This window comes from Petromyzon marinus, chromosome 44 (assembly GCF_048934315.1).
Source record: "Petromyzon marinus isolate PM22_M1 ecotype Great Lakes invasive population chromosome 44, UKy_Petmar_22M1.pri1.0, whole genome shotgun sequence".
NCBI classification, from domain to species: Eukaryota; Metazoa; Chordata; class Hyperoartia; order Petromyzontiformes; family Petromyzontidae; genus Petromyzon; species Petromyzon marinus.
Genome location: NC_133710.1, coordinates 6,133,067 through 6,145,022, shown reverse-complemented (window position 1 = coordinate 6,145,022; position 11,956 = coordinate 6,133,067). Strand labels below are relative to the sequence as shown.

The 11,956-nt window shown below is 47.9% G+C and overlaps 1 long non-coding RNA gene across 1 annotated transcript; it reads right to left on the bottom strand.

The window, feature by feature from the left end:
• Positions 1–2,941: 2,941 nt before the first annotated feature.
• On the bottom strand, positions 2,942–11,943 carry LOC116951911 (uncharacterized). The gene is made up of 2 exons (XR_004404359.2): positions 9,359–11,943; positions 2,942–8,039 (listed from the first exon to the last, which is right to left on the bottom strand). It is a non-coding gene; the product is annotated as an uncharacterized LOC116951911 (long non-coding RNA).
• Between the last annotated feature and the right edge of the window lie 13 nt (positions 11,944–11,956).

The following is an 11,956-nucleotide window of genomic DNA, read 5'->3' as shown; positions in this document are numbered from 1 at the left end:
CGTCCGTTCCACAATTTAAAGGAGCAAAGACAACAGCGGCGGAGTGTTTACGATGAGGGTCGACGGTTTAGCGATTCGTGGCCGCACCACTCGCAGGCCGCCGAATCTTCGATGCCCAATTTGTGCGCTACGTGGCCGCATCGGCCATGCCCGGTCCTGATTCGGTTGATGGTCGACCGTTCGCTGCGTGTAAGGTTGAAACCGGGAGGTTCCACGGTAGGGTCGCTATACGAGATGTTTCTCTTTCGCGTCGACCACAGTCCAGACTTGCTACCATCTCCCGCCTTCATTTGTATTTGTGGCATGGAGTGAGGCTGCTGCGATCCAGAAGGCGTGCCGTGATTTTAGGTGAACAGGCGGCGCTGGGTTGATGTCCCGATAGGCTTCTGACTTTGTGCGAGAGAAAACCGAAGAACCCGTAGAAAATCTACCATGATATGAGAGCATAACACTAAAATGTCCGTTTCACAGACAGGTTCATGTACCACTTTCTGTGCTGCCATCAGCCTGACCACCTCGCAGCCAAGAGGGCTTGGAAGATTCACAAACCTCTGTATGATCTTGACTTAAAACTTGTGACTGCAGGAATTAATATTCTTTGGTTATTTCGTTAGTCACGCAGATAGAAAATAAAATTAATAAAAAAAACATTTTTATTAACTTTCTTTTCTACCTCTGTATGATCCACAAACCTTTGGCTCCAAAGCACTGCATCACAGACATTTTGTTGACTTGAGCTGTTAGAATTTGTTCCAATAAATACAAGCCACCAAATATCTGGACGGCTCAACTGGGCCACAGGGGTGAGCTTTTGCAGCCCCCTCCTTTCTGCCTTGCCCACTCGCTCTGATATTGATCCTGCCTACTCCGCATCCAACCACCGCCCAGTGCTCAGCCCCACATTGACCCCCGCCATCATCCTGAGTCGGGCATGCGGCCAGAACATTTACACCTGGGACAAATTCCCATCTTTAGCAAATGCTTCGGGGTAAGGGGAGGGCACACCGACAGAGCCTTTCTGAAACCACCGGGACTGTCCCGGCCAAAACAGGATGTATGGTTGCTTGACAACATATCAATTGGTCAGTGGCCTTTATTCAGAACCGTTGTGAAAGCAGTCTCTTGGAAGGGAGACCCTGGAGTATACTTGCAAGAGAAGAGCTTGAGCGTATTTGCTGTGGCTACAAATAGGGAACATAGAGAAGAAACAGTGAAGCCAAACAGCTCACGATACCCCGGTTCGTTGAATGCCACTCAAGTCGAAACGGCACTAAGGGCTTACACGTGGTGTAAATGGGGACATTGGCGTCCAAATGTAGTCCTGCGCCCCAATCTGAAAGTGAAAGCATTTACAGATGTATTGGCTGTCTGCGCACACGTGTGGCCGATTAAACCGAGACTCCAGCAGACTAGCCTTGGGAGCAAGTCCTTTAAATAAAAACCTCATTGGGAAGTGCTGCTCACACAGATCAAAAACAATGACGTAGCATGGTTGGCAATGGGGCCCTCTGTACAACTTGCCCTCTTTCTAGCCCTGTGCCTAGGCCCCTCCAGCTCATGGACCCTGATTGCATGTGCACCACTTGCATACTCAATGTACGTATGTTGTACGAACGTAGCCAACAGTGCTAATCGGAGGTGCGAGAAGTAGCAATACCACGGGCCAACAGCCTTCTCATCGGGCAGTGCGGGCAGAGCAGGAATGAGTACCATCTGAGGTGAAAAATCCTATGATCAAATCACCTGGTTTACAAAGTGAAGGGAGGCACTTTCCCCACCCACTCCACCACTGAGAATAATGTATGTGTTAAACTTCTTTTGCACCGTACGTAGCCAACTATGGTAATCGGAGGTGCGGGGGAAGGGCATCACACTAAACACAAAAGGCAGGTCTAAAGAAATACATTATCAATCTATAATTAAAAGTGCACCGCACCAATGGCTTCCGATTATCGGAAGAGCATTCCAGGTCGCAGACGCGCATCTGAAAGCACGCGATGCAGTGGCCGTCTTTGTTCAATGGCTAGCCAAAATGTTGGCCATGTGACAGGTAACTGATTCTCTGAGCTGGCATTTAGCAAAATTAAGTGGAAAATATAACGTAATGGTTTCCCCGCTTAATGCGATAAGATGCGTGCCAAAATAGGCAGTGCACGAAGTGAAACCGCACAAGATGCCTGCAGAGGAGCCCATACAGTACACAAAATGTTGTCCCACGTCCAACCGCAGTCACATGAGTGAATTCAAACCGAAAACAATACTATACTCTTTGGTTCTATTCGGTAAAGTCACGTAGGTCCCTTCACCTGATGAAGGCCACTTGTGTTGTGGCCGAAACGTCGTGATTTTTTAAAATTGTTTTATTTTATTTTTTACCTACGTGACTTTACCGAATAGAACCAAAGAGTATGGATCCTTGCAGTCACGAAAGCTTCAAATCTAGAATTGAAAACAATTCTGTTCATGCATAGATAATTTTGGGTAGAAATAAGTTTAACTGCACGTACGCGAAATGGCACAAACCGAACCTGCGTAAAAGGGAGGTGAAACCTGCATTGCGATTGCTTCTTTTGTGCAGTCATTGATTATCAGGCTGAAATAAAAAAAACGGAGATCAACTCAACCATAAAACATGCTTTAATCATTGGGCGGCAGTTTCCGGATTGGAACCCAGGACCGAGGTTGTACCAGCTCAGCGCTCTGACCTCCGCGCTACCCGGCCACTGAACGAAAGTTGTTTTATTGAATTTGTCTAAATTACACGTAGGGACAATCTTGCATGTGACCCGTGCCCACTGTGCCTCGGTTCTTCGTGGCCGTGATCGTCCTCTTGGGCACAGTGGGGGTGGTCAACAAAAAGTAACAAAATAAAAACCAATAGTTCTCCAGACGTGATCTTCTTGCTCTCCATGCTTGGACACAAGGAATCCAGGCAGATACCTTTCACACACTGTGGGTTTATTGAACCAGCCTCTCCAGCAAACGAGTATATTGGACCATCTTAAACGACCAAATGTGCTGTCAACTTCACGCCCCACTGATGAAAACAACTGCGCAACGCAGAGCCGATTCTCAAATCTATAACTACATGCGAATCTGTACGAAGCTGCTGAGCGGCCATTTGGAGCCCTGCTTAGAGCATCGGCGACAACGTTCCCCTTCCCCGGTATGTGCTTGATATCAAAAGCATATAGGGCCAACTTGGTAACCCAACGTTGTTCACAAGCATCCAACTTTGGCTTTGTCATGATATGCGTCAGCAGATTGTTGCCAGTGAAAACGGTGAAAGTGTCCCCTCAGCCAGTGACTACATTTCTCACAGACACTGCACTTGAACGCAAGGAATTCCAGTCAATGCGCAGGGTATCTATTCTGTGCCCATGTCAGTGCTTTGCTGGCAAAGGTCACTGGTCGCGCCTGATCTCCGCCTTCTGGCCGGATTATCAGTCATACACCCTGTAAAGGTAATGGGGGCAGGCTGTCCCTGATCTGCAACACCGGTAAGATGTAAACGATTAGCACCATCCTGTCAGAAGCTACCTTCTAGATGCATTGTGACCTCTTGGCCAATCTGCAGTGCCATCTGAGTGACCAAATCACTTACGACATCTCTCTGCTCCTGAGACTTTTGGCTTTTCCCCTGCCTGTCCCATTGCAGTACTGCAGGCGCCTGGACCCTCTAATTTATCCAATTCACCTTGCGTGGAATCAACACATCGCAAAGTGGCTGTGCCCCGTCCAAAACTCACTCTGCGACTCCCATATCCCGAATCCGTTGTTAAATGCTCATCGACATATTTTCCCAATTTGCTGTTGTCCATCTTCCGACAAGGCGTTTATCACCAACACGAACAGGAAAGCCCGACAAACAATGTCAACATGACGACCGAATATGAGAAAAAAATGTCAAAAAAATTCTGAGCAACGTGAATATTTGAACTGTCACAGCGCAGTAATCACGCAATGCAATATATGTGGTGGGTTAAATGCAGGCGCACACTGGACTTTGGAGGCAACACTATTTAGCTAACACAACAGGTAACACTTAACATAACGACTTAAGGTGGTAGCCACCGTTCACAACTTAGCTAACCCACGGGGGTACTACATCACTGGACCAGGACAGCCCAACACGCTGCTTGGTCCACTAGCGGATACCGGAGAGCTTCATCCCAGAGATGACCCAGCAGCATAGCAGGACAGCACAGAACAGCCCAGCTCTCCATCCACGCCCCGCTTATAACCACTCCGGCGTGGGCGGCTCCGCCCCAAGCCACGCCCCCCTTCCCGATCCTTTGGGAAGGCCCAAGCCCCCAACCACGTGACCCCCTTGGGGCCCCTGCCCCCCCTTTATCCAGTCATGTGTCCTGTTGGGTTCACGCAGAGTGTCACGGCCTGACACGACCTCCGTGACACCCACCTACAGCCCCCATACCGAGCCAACACAGTAGTGTCGTTCTACTACACGACACACGTATCGCAATCCGAGTCACAGCACCATTGTCCATACGGTATGCACGAGAAGCGGTATGACCCAGCACAAGAGGACACAGGCGAAAAACTCTTCAAGTGCAATGTGTGTGGGAAGGCATTTTCACGTTCATTGCATCTTAAAAATCAACAAAAATACACACAGGTGAGAAGCCCTACAAGTACAGTTTGTGGAAAGGCGTATACAGAGATAGGAACTCTTCGCACGCACCAGAGAACACACTCAGGTGAGAAACCCTTCAAGCACACTATGTATGGGGCCCAAGCAGAGGTGCACGAAGCAGCAGCCAATCTGGATAAGGAAGAGAATTGGAGTGAGTTTGACACTCAGATGCCTGTCAAGGACCGTGATCAACTTACCAGAAAAAATATTTTGGACTGGTCTGAACAATTCACCAATGCTCCTCCACCAAATGATACTGAACAAAGGGTGGACGTTGAGGCATCGCCATCTCCATACCGAGTGAACATGAATGCTGCCTACGGGAATGGTGGAAATGCATATCCTACCCTGGCAGTTAGTCGGCGACTCAGCGTCGCACACGTGGGGTCAGACATGGATGCACCAAGTCAGACCCACATTCCAGACAGTCACATAAAGGGCTCAAACCAACATGATCGAAACCCTTTGGGCTCACAATCCAACGCCATCGCGAATGACGACATGCAAGGCAATGCAGCCAACAATGGCACCTCACAAGCGCCAGTATGGACACACCCTGGATCAGCAGGCTTAGGGGAACTTTGCTAGGTACTTGGCTCACCGCGAACTAATCAACACAGGACTTGTTAAGTTTGATGACCACTCTGATAACTATCGAGCCTGGAGATCTACCTTCAGGAATGTAATCATAAATGCAGACATATCTGCAAGTGAAGAACTCGACCTGTTGGTGAAATGGTTAGGAAACGAATCTGCAGAGTACGCAAAGAGGATCCGGTCGGCAAACATAGACGACCCTGCCTCAAGCCTGCATGCGGTGCGGGAGAGGCTCGAGGAGTGCTATGGTAGCCCAGAAACCATTGAGAAGGCTCTCTTCAAGAAGTTGCAGAACTTTCCAAAAATCTCTGGTCGAGACAATAAAAGGTTATGAGAGCTTGGAGATCTTTTGATGGAGCTTGAATCAGCCCAGGCTGACCCCTACTAACCAGGTCTCATTTTCTTGAATACCTATCATGGCGTGAACCCCATCGTAGACACAGGCGAAAAACTCAAGTGCAATGTGTGTGGGAAGGCATTTTTACGTTCATTGCATCTTAAAAATCAACAAAAAATACACACAGGTGAGAACCCCTACAAGTACAGTTTGTGGAAAGGCATATACAGAGAGAGGAACTCTTCACACGCACCAGAGAACACACACAGGCAAGAATATCTTCTAGTGCAGTGTGTGGGATAGCATTTTCACGTTCATTGCATCTTAAAAATCACGAGAGAACACACAGAGGTGAGACCTTCAAGTGCACGGTGAGTGGGAAGGCGTTTACACAGCTAGGAAATCTTCGTACTCACCAGAGAACACACTCAGGTGAGAAACCCTTCAAGCACACTATGTATGGGAAGGCTTTTAAATGATCACAAGTATGAGATAGGCATGAGCAGATCCACAAGGGAGAAAACCCCAGCTTCTCAATGTGGCCAGAAGTTAGCTTGGAACATGAAGACATGAACTTGGTACGTGAAGAAGTGAATTGGAACATGAAGACATGAGCTTGGAACATGAAGTAGTTGTGGTGCCACGGCCTCGAAGCAACCTGGCAAGAGCCACGAATCCCCCCTGGCCCCCACACTGAGCACACACACGTAGTGTCCTGGCGGCGGATTGCCTGGCACAACGGGTTTTAATCCAAAGGGTCCCTAGGAGGAAAGTCCCACGGTTTCCCGGTGACAGTAGATTGGCCGACCCTCGCAGGACAGGTCACATTGCGGTGCCCCTGAGTTGGTTTAATATTGTATGGGTGCAAAAAGGTTCACCAGGCCAGCCGCAATGAGTCATTCACGACATCGGGAGGGGCTGGGGTGGAATATTAAGCGAGAAGGGCAGACCATGAGGTCAGGGGATTGCAGCGCCACGACCTCCCCCGACCTCCATACCGAATACACTTGCAAGGTGTGTATTCGCCAGTCGAGCGTCATTCTGGATTAACAAGGGTGAGTAATAAATTAATGAGTACGGACGGACAGGCAATGGGTCGCAGAAGCACCATGTAAGGACAAAAAAAAACGGGCGGTAATCACAGGCAGACGCACGATTGGCCGCGCGGTACAACGCAACCCCAGGATTTTGAAGTCAGGAGGATAAAAGGGGAGCCTGGTGTTCGTTCAAATCAGAACTTTCTTCAACCTCTTGGCCGCCAAGACCCACTCCCTGCCGTCCTGCCTTCTCGAGCCGCTCGCAGCATCCGTGTGACGTCAGCGAGTGCCACTACGAGGCAGTGGTAGGCAAGGTTTTTTCGTCCTCTTCCCTCCGACTATCACAGCGTCCGTGCGATGCCTCCGGGTAGTGCAGGGTTTGCGCCGAGAATAAAAGTTAGTGCAGAGCATAGGCGTGGTGTCTCTGATCTCTGTGTGGAGTAGGCCTCGGCAAGGTTAGGTGATTTACCCTTTTTACCGGGTAAAAGGTAAAGGTGTCGACATCTCAAGGGGTAAGGTAAAGGGTAGGGTAAAGGTAGCGCAGAAGAATAACCCGGTAGGGTAAAGGTAGCGTGAAATATTACCCGGTAAATACCTTGTTTCCCGCTCGCTAAAACCTCCGTGGCGCATCCATTATTGCGCCACCCCCCCCACCAACTACAAAAGTCTATTTGTATACTATTTGCATTGTGTACAGTCTGGAAGCTGCCCACATGCCAAATTTCAAGTTTGTATGTTGGGAAGTATGCTAAACATTTCTAACAGACACCAATTCACAAATTTCCCTTTTACATATATATAGATGAATAAAGCGCTCTACCTAGCATTTACCTGTTACGATTGCTGCGGTGTGCACGGGCGCGCATTTAGAGATAATCGGCCGCAGGTACAAGCGCGTTCGTACCCCCCCCCCCCCCTGCGTCAGCGACAGCTGTGGTGTGCACGGGTGCGTGGTTTAACTCCGTGGCTACGAGCCAGCAGCACGAGTATGTCCCTCAGAGAGGGCCCTAGCGCGGGGGGCCCGATCACTCGGGTCTGCGGGGGGCCCGGCGGGAGCCGACCGACAAGGTGGAGGGGGCGGTACGGGCGGAAGTCGCGGCCCACCTGCCTAGTGAGGGCGGTGGGGTGGACGTCGGGCCCCACAAAGTGAATTGAGAACCGTAAGACGAAGATAATCCGAGTCACGGCACCAGCGTGACCCGTGCCACACCTGTGCCTCAGTTCTTCCTGGCCGTGATCGTCCTCTTTGGTACAGCGTGGGTTGGTCAACAGTAAGTAACAAAATAAAAACCAATAGTTCTGCAGGCATTATGTTCTTGCTCTCCATGCATGGGACACCATGAATCCAGGAGACTCGGTTCACACGGTGGGTATATTGAACCAGCCTCTCCAGCGCATGAGCATGTCGGACCGTCTGCAACGAGATAAATGTGCTGTCAACTTCACGCCTCACTGATGAAAATCCTTGCGCCACGCCGAGACGATTCTTAAATCCACATCGTCGCCAATGCGAATTTGTAATTTTTTTTTTATCTCACAAGCTGCCGAGCGGCCATTTTGAGCCCTAAGCTTTACCACTTAATAGAATTAAACGATACGAACTTAAAGCAACTCATCACAAAATAACTATTTTTGTTTTATCACCAGTATTCCATTCATCCATTGATTGTTATAACAGAAGACTCCCCATGTGCACTCAAACACGCTACAAATACGAGTACAATTAATTATATGTCTTACACGAGTAACGTCCATACTCTTTGGTTCTATTCGGTAAAGTCACGTAGGTAAAAAATAAAATAACAAAAATCACGATGTTTCGGCCACAACACAAGTGGCCTTCATCAGGTGAAGGGACCGTGCTGTCATGAGGACAGCGTTGGAGTGAAAACAGCCAAGCCCAGGTCGCGTCCTTTAAGCTGTGTGGGAGGAAGCAAAAACGCTTTGACAAAGGAATTAGCGTAAAAATGAGCATGATGTATGTAGGAAGTACATGATGGACCATGATGGACCAGGCGCGGGTGGGGACCATCATGGTCCATGTACCTCCGAAGTACATCATGCTCATTTTTATGCTAATTCCTTTGTCAAAGCGTTTTTGCTTTGACAAAGGAATTACTTAACACCAAAATTAACCTTTTAAAACTCTCACAACCAAATTTAATGTCATGAGGAAAATAATAAAGTACTATTTTTTTTAGTTATTGCGTACGGAAGTATGTTCTTATTCTTGCGTGTGGAAGTAATGGTGGGGAACTAAATGCCAATGTCGAGGTCTGCATTCGGGGTTGAGTTTGTGTAGTTTTTGCTATATTGTACAGCAGAGTACATCCGTTGAAGGGGTGCACACTAAAGTGGTTTACCCTGGTCCAAAGTTTGTGATTGCATGATTCACAATTGCACTGCGACTCGTCTGTAACTGTATCTGTGTGCCTCCACGCATCTCTATGAGTTTATGCATCTGTGTGCATCTATGCGTCTCTGTGTCGTGAAGCCAGCCACCACCCGACACATACAAATTAAAGGTGTGTCACGTCAACAGAACGTGGCCATTTCGTTACTAGTACAGCAGGGGTCGGGAACCTTTTTGACTAAGAGAGCCATGAAAGCAAAAAATTTGGAAATTTATTTCAGTGAGAGCCATATAATATATTTTAAAAGTGAATTCAACTAAATGTCAGTATAATAAGCCTCTGAATTTATTCTTTTAAATAATGTTGTTATAACACTCACCATTAATGCGACTTCTGGTGCTGCATGGATTTGCTGATGTCTTTGTAGTCGGGTTGGTACTTGGTGAGGTTAAGCTTCATGCAAGCGTTGAGGCTTTCATCCGTTAAACGTGATCGTAGGTTGGACTTGATGTTTTTAAGATGTGAGAATGACTGCTCACATGCATACGTAGATCCAAACATGGTCAATACAGCAATACTCACACGCTGCAATGTGTGGTATGTGACAGGAAGCGCGTTCCAAGTTTTGAGAATCAGCTGGTCTTCGGGTTGGAGTTTTTTCATTTCTGTCCACATGTGCTTGCTCGCCAACTCCGCTTTCTGTCGTGTGATTCTTTCCAAATCTTCATTCAGTGACTTGAACTTATTCACCCACATGTCTGAGGCCTTCAGGTCAGCCACTTCTGCTTCAAAATCTCTGACGGAGATACCAGGGATGTAATTCAGGTCGGCTGTGTTCAGTGAACACTCGTTTGGATGGGTGATGAACTTAAAAAGACGAGTGTGCTCACGAAATTCTCCAAAGCGTGCTTTGAAGGACTGTAGGAGACTGGATGTGCAGCCAGCTAGCTGGTGGAGATCAAGGTTTTGAATGGGCTCACTTGCTGTGCATGCATCTTTAAATTGGCTCAGTTTTTCAAAATGTAGTAAATGACCTGTTTCAAGATCCGTGATGAAAAGCTCCAGCTTGTTTTCAAAAGCAAATACAGCTTGTTGAAGGGATAACACTGTATTTCCAATGCCTTGCATTTTCACGTTGAGCTGGTTCAGATGTTCAGTCAGATCTACGAGATAGTAAAACTTGAGGAGCCACTCGGTGTCGGCTAGCTCAGGATGCCCGACGCCTTTCATTTCAAGGAAAGTCCGGATTTCGTTCAGGCAAGCCGCAAAACGGCTAAGCACCTTCCCTCTTGACAACCAACGCACATTGCTGTGCAAAAGCAGACCAGGATAGTTATTTACAACTTCATCCAGCAGTGTTTTAAACTGGCGATCATTTAAGGCTCGGGCAACAATAAAGTTGATCACACGAATGACCAGCGACATCACTTCGCCAAACTGCCTGTCACACATCTGAGCACAAAGTGCCTCCTGGTGTATAATGCAATGGAAACTTAGGATGGGTCTATTTTCATGTTCACGGAGAAGCGCCACAAATGCTTTGTTTTTCCCCACCATACACGGAGCACCATCAGTACACACTGAGAGAAGTTTATCCATAGGTAGACTTTTTTCTTGAGCAAACTCCATGAAAGACTTGAATAAATCCTCACCTCTTGTGGACCCTTTTAATGGCAGAACAGCAAGACTTTCTTCGCGCAGTGTGTCACCAACAGCATATCTTGCAATCACGCTGAACTGCGACAAATGGCTCACGTCTGTTGACTCATCCAAAGCCAGAGAAAAGAACGGCGCTGCATTTATGTCCTTCACTTGCGTTTCCTCCACTTTGTTTGCCATCACGATGGTACGATCATGAACAGTTCTTGCCGACAGAGGCATGTCTTGTATCCGTTTGATTATCTTGTCTTTGTTCGGAAGATCATCAAAAAGTTCATTGGCTACATCCAGCATGAACGTTTTAGCATACTCGCCATCTGTGAATGGTTTTCCGTTCCTCACTATTGCTAAAGAACCAGCAAAGCTAGCCGAATTATAGTCACCTTGCCGGGTCCATACGCGGAGTTGCTGCTGGCTAGCTTGCACCCTGCTCAGCTCTTGGCACGCTTTCTTTCTGCTGTCTCCCGCAGGGTATTTTGATGCAAAGGTAGCGTGGCGCGTGTCGAAGTGCCGCTTTACATTCGACCGTTTCAACGATGTAATTTTGTCATTGCAAATTAGACACACCGCAGAACCCGCTCTCTCCACAAAGGCGAATTCTTCGGTCCATTCGTCCTGAAATGTACGATACTCGTCGTCTTTTTTTCTTTTCGCCATCTTCTTCGTCGAAGGGTTAGCTTTGAGCTAATGACCGAGCAGACGCAGTCTCAGACTGATTCAAAAGGGGGCGTTTACCTGTTTTACCCAGCAACGGCAAACGTAGGCCAGTATCATCCAATTAAAATAATGGACAATTGCTCCTGCAGCCCTGAACAGGACATGCGCAGTGAAAAATCGATGGATGGATTAAAACAAGTGAGAATATTTTGTTTTATCTGCGAGCCATATGCAATCATCAAAAGAGCCACATCTGGCTCGCGAGCCATAGGTTCCCGACCCCTGTAGTACAGTGTTGGGGAGCAAATCCACAACATTTACAATCAGAGTCCGACGTTTCGCCAGTAATTACAACGAGCTTCATCAGGCAAGTTGTTGAACGACTTGCAGCTCCGACAACAAGCGGTGTAGCGCTGTGCTCGCAACGAATCGGCACGTTCTGTTTACGTGACAAACCCCCTTGCTGACCGGCTGTGTCGGCTGGTGGTGGATTTATCGACACGTGTGTGTATATGTACGCGGTCTAATTAAACAAAAAAAAACATATATCACGTATGACATTGGTCGCGAAGGCCCTACTTACGACTACGACTACTCTCTGTGTGTTAAACTTTAACATCGTCGGCACCGCTTCACCGCTTCACCCCCTCCCCCACAACGC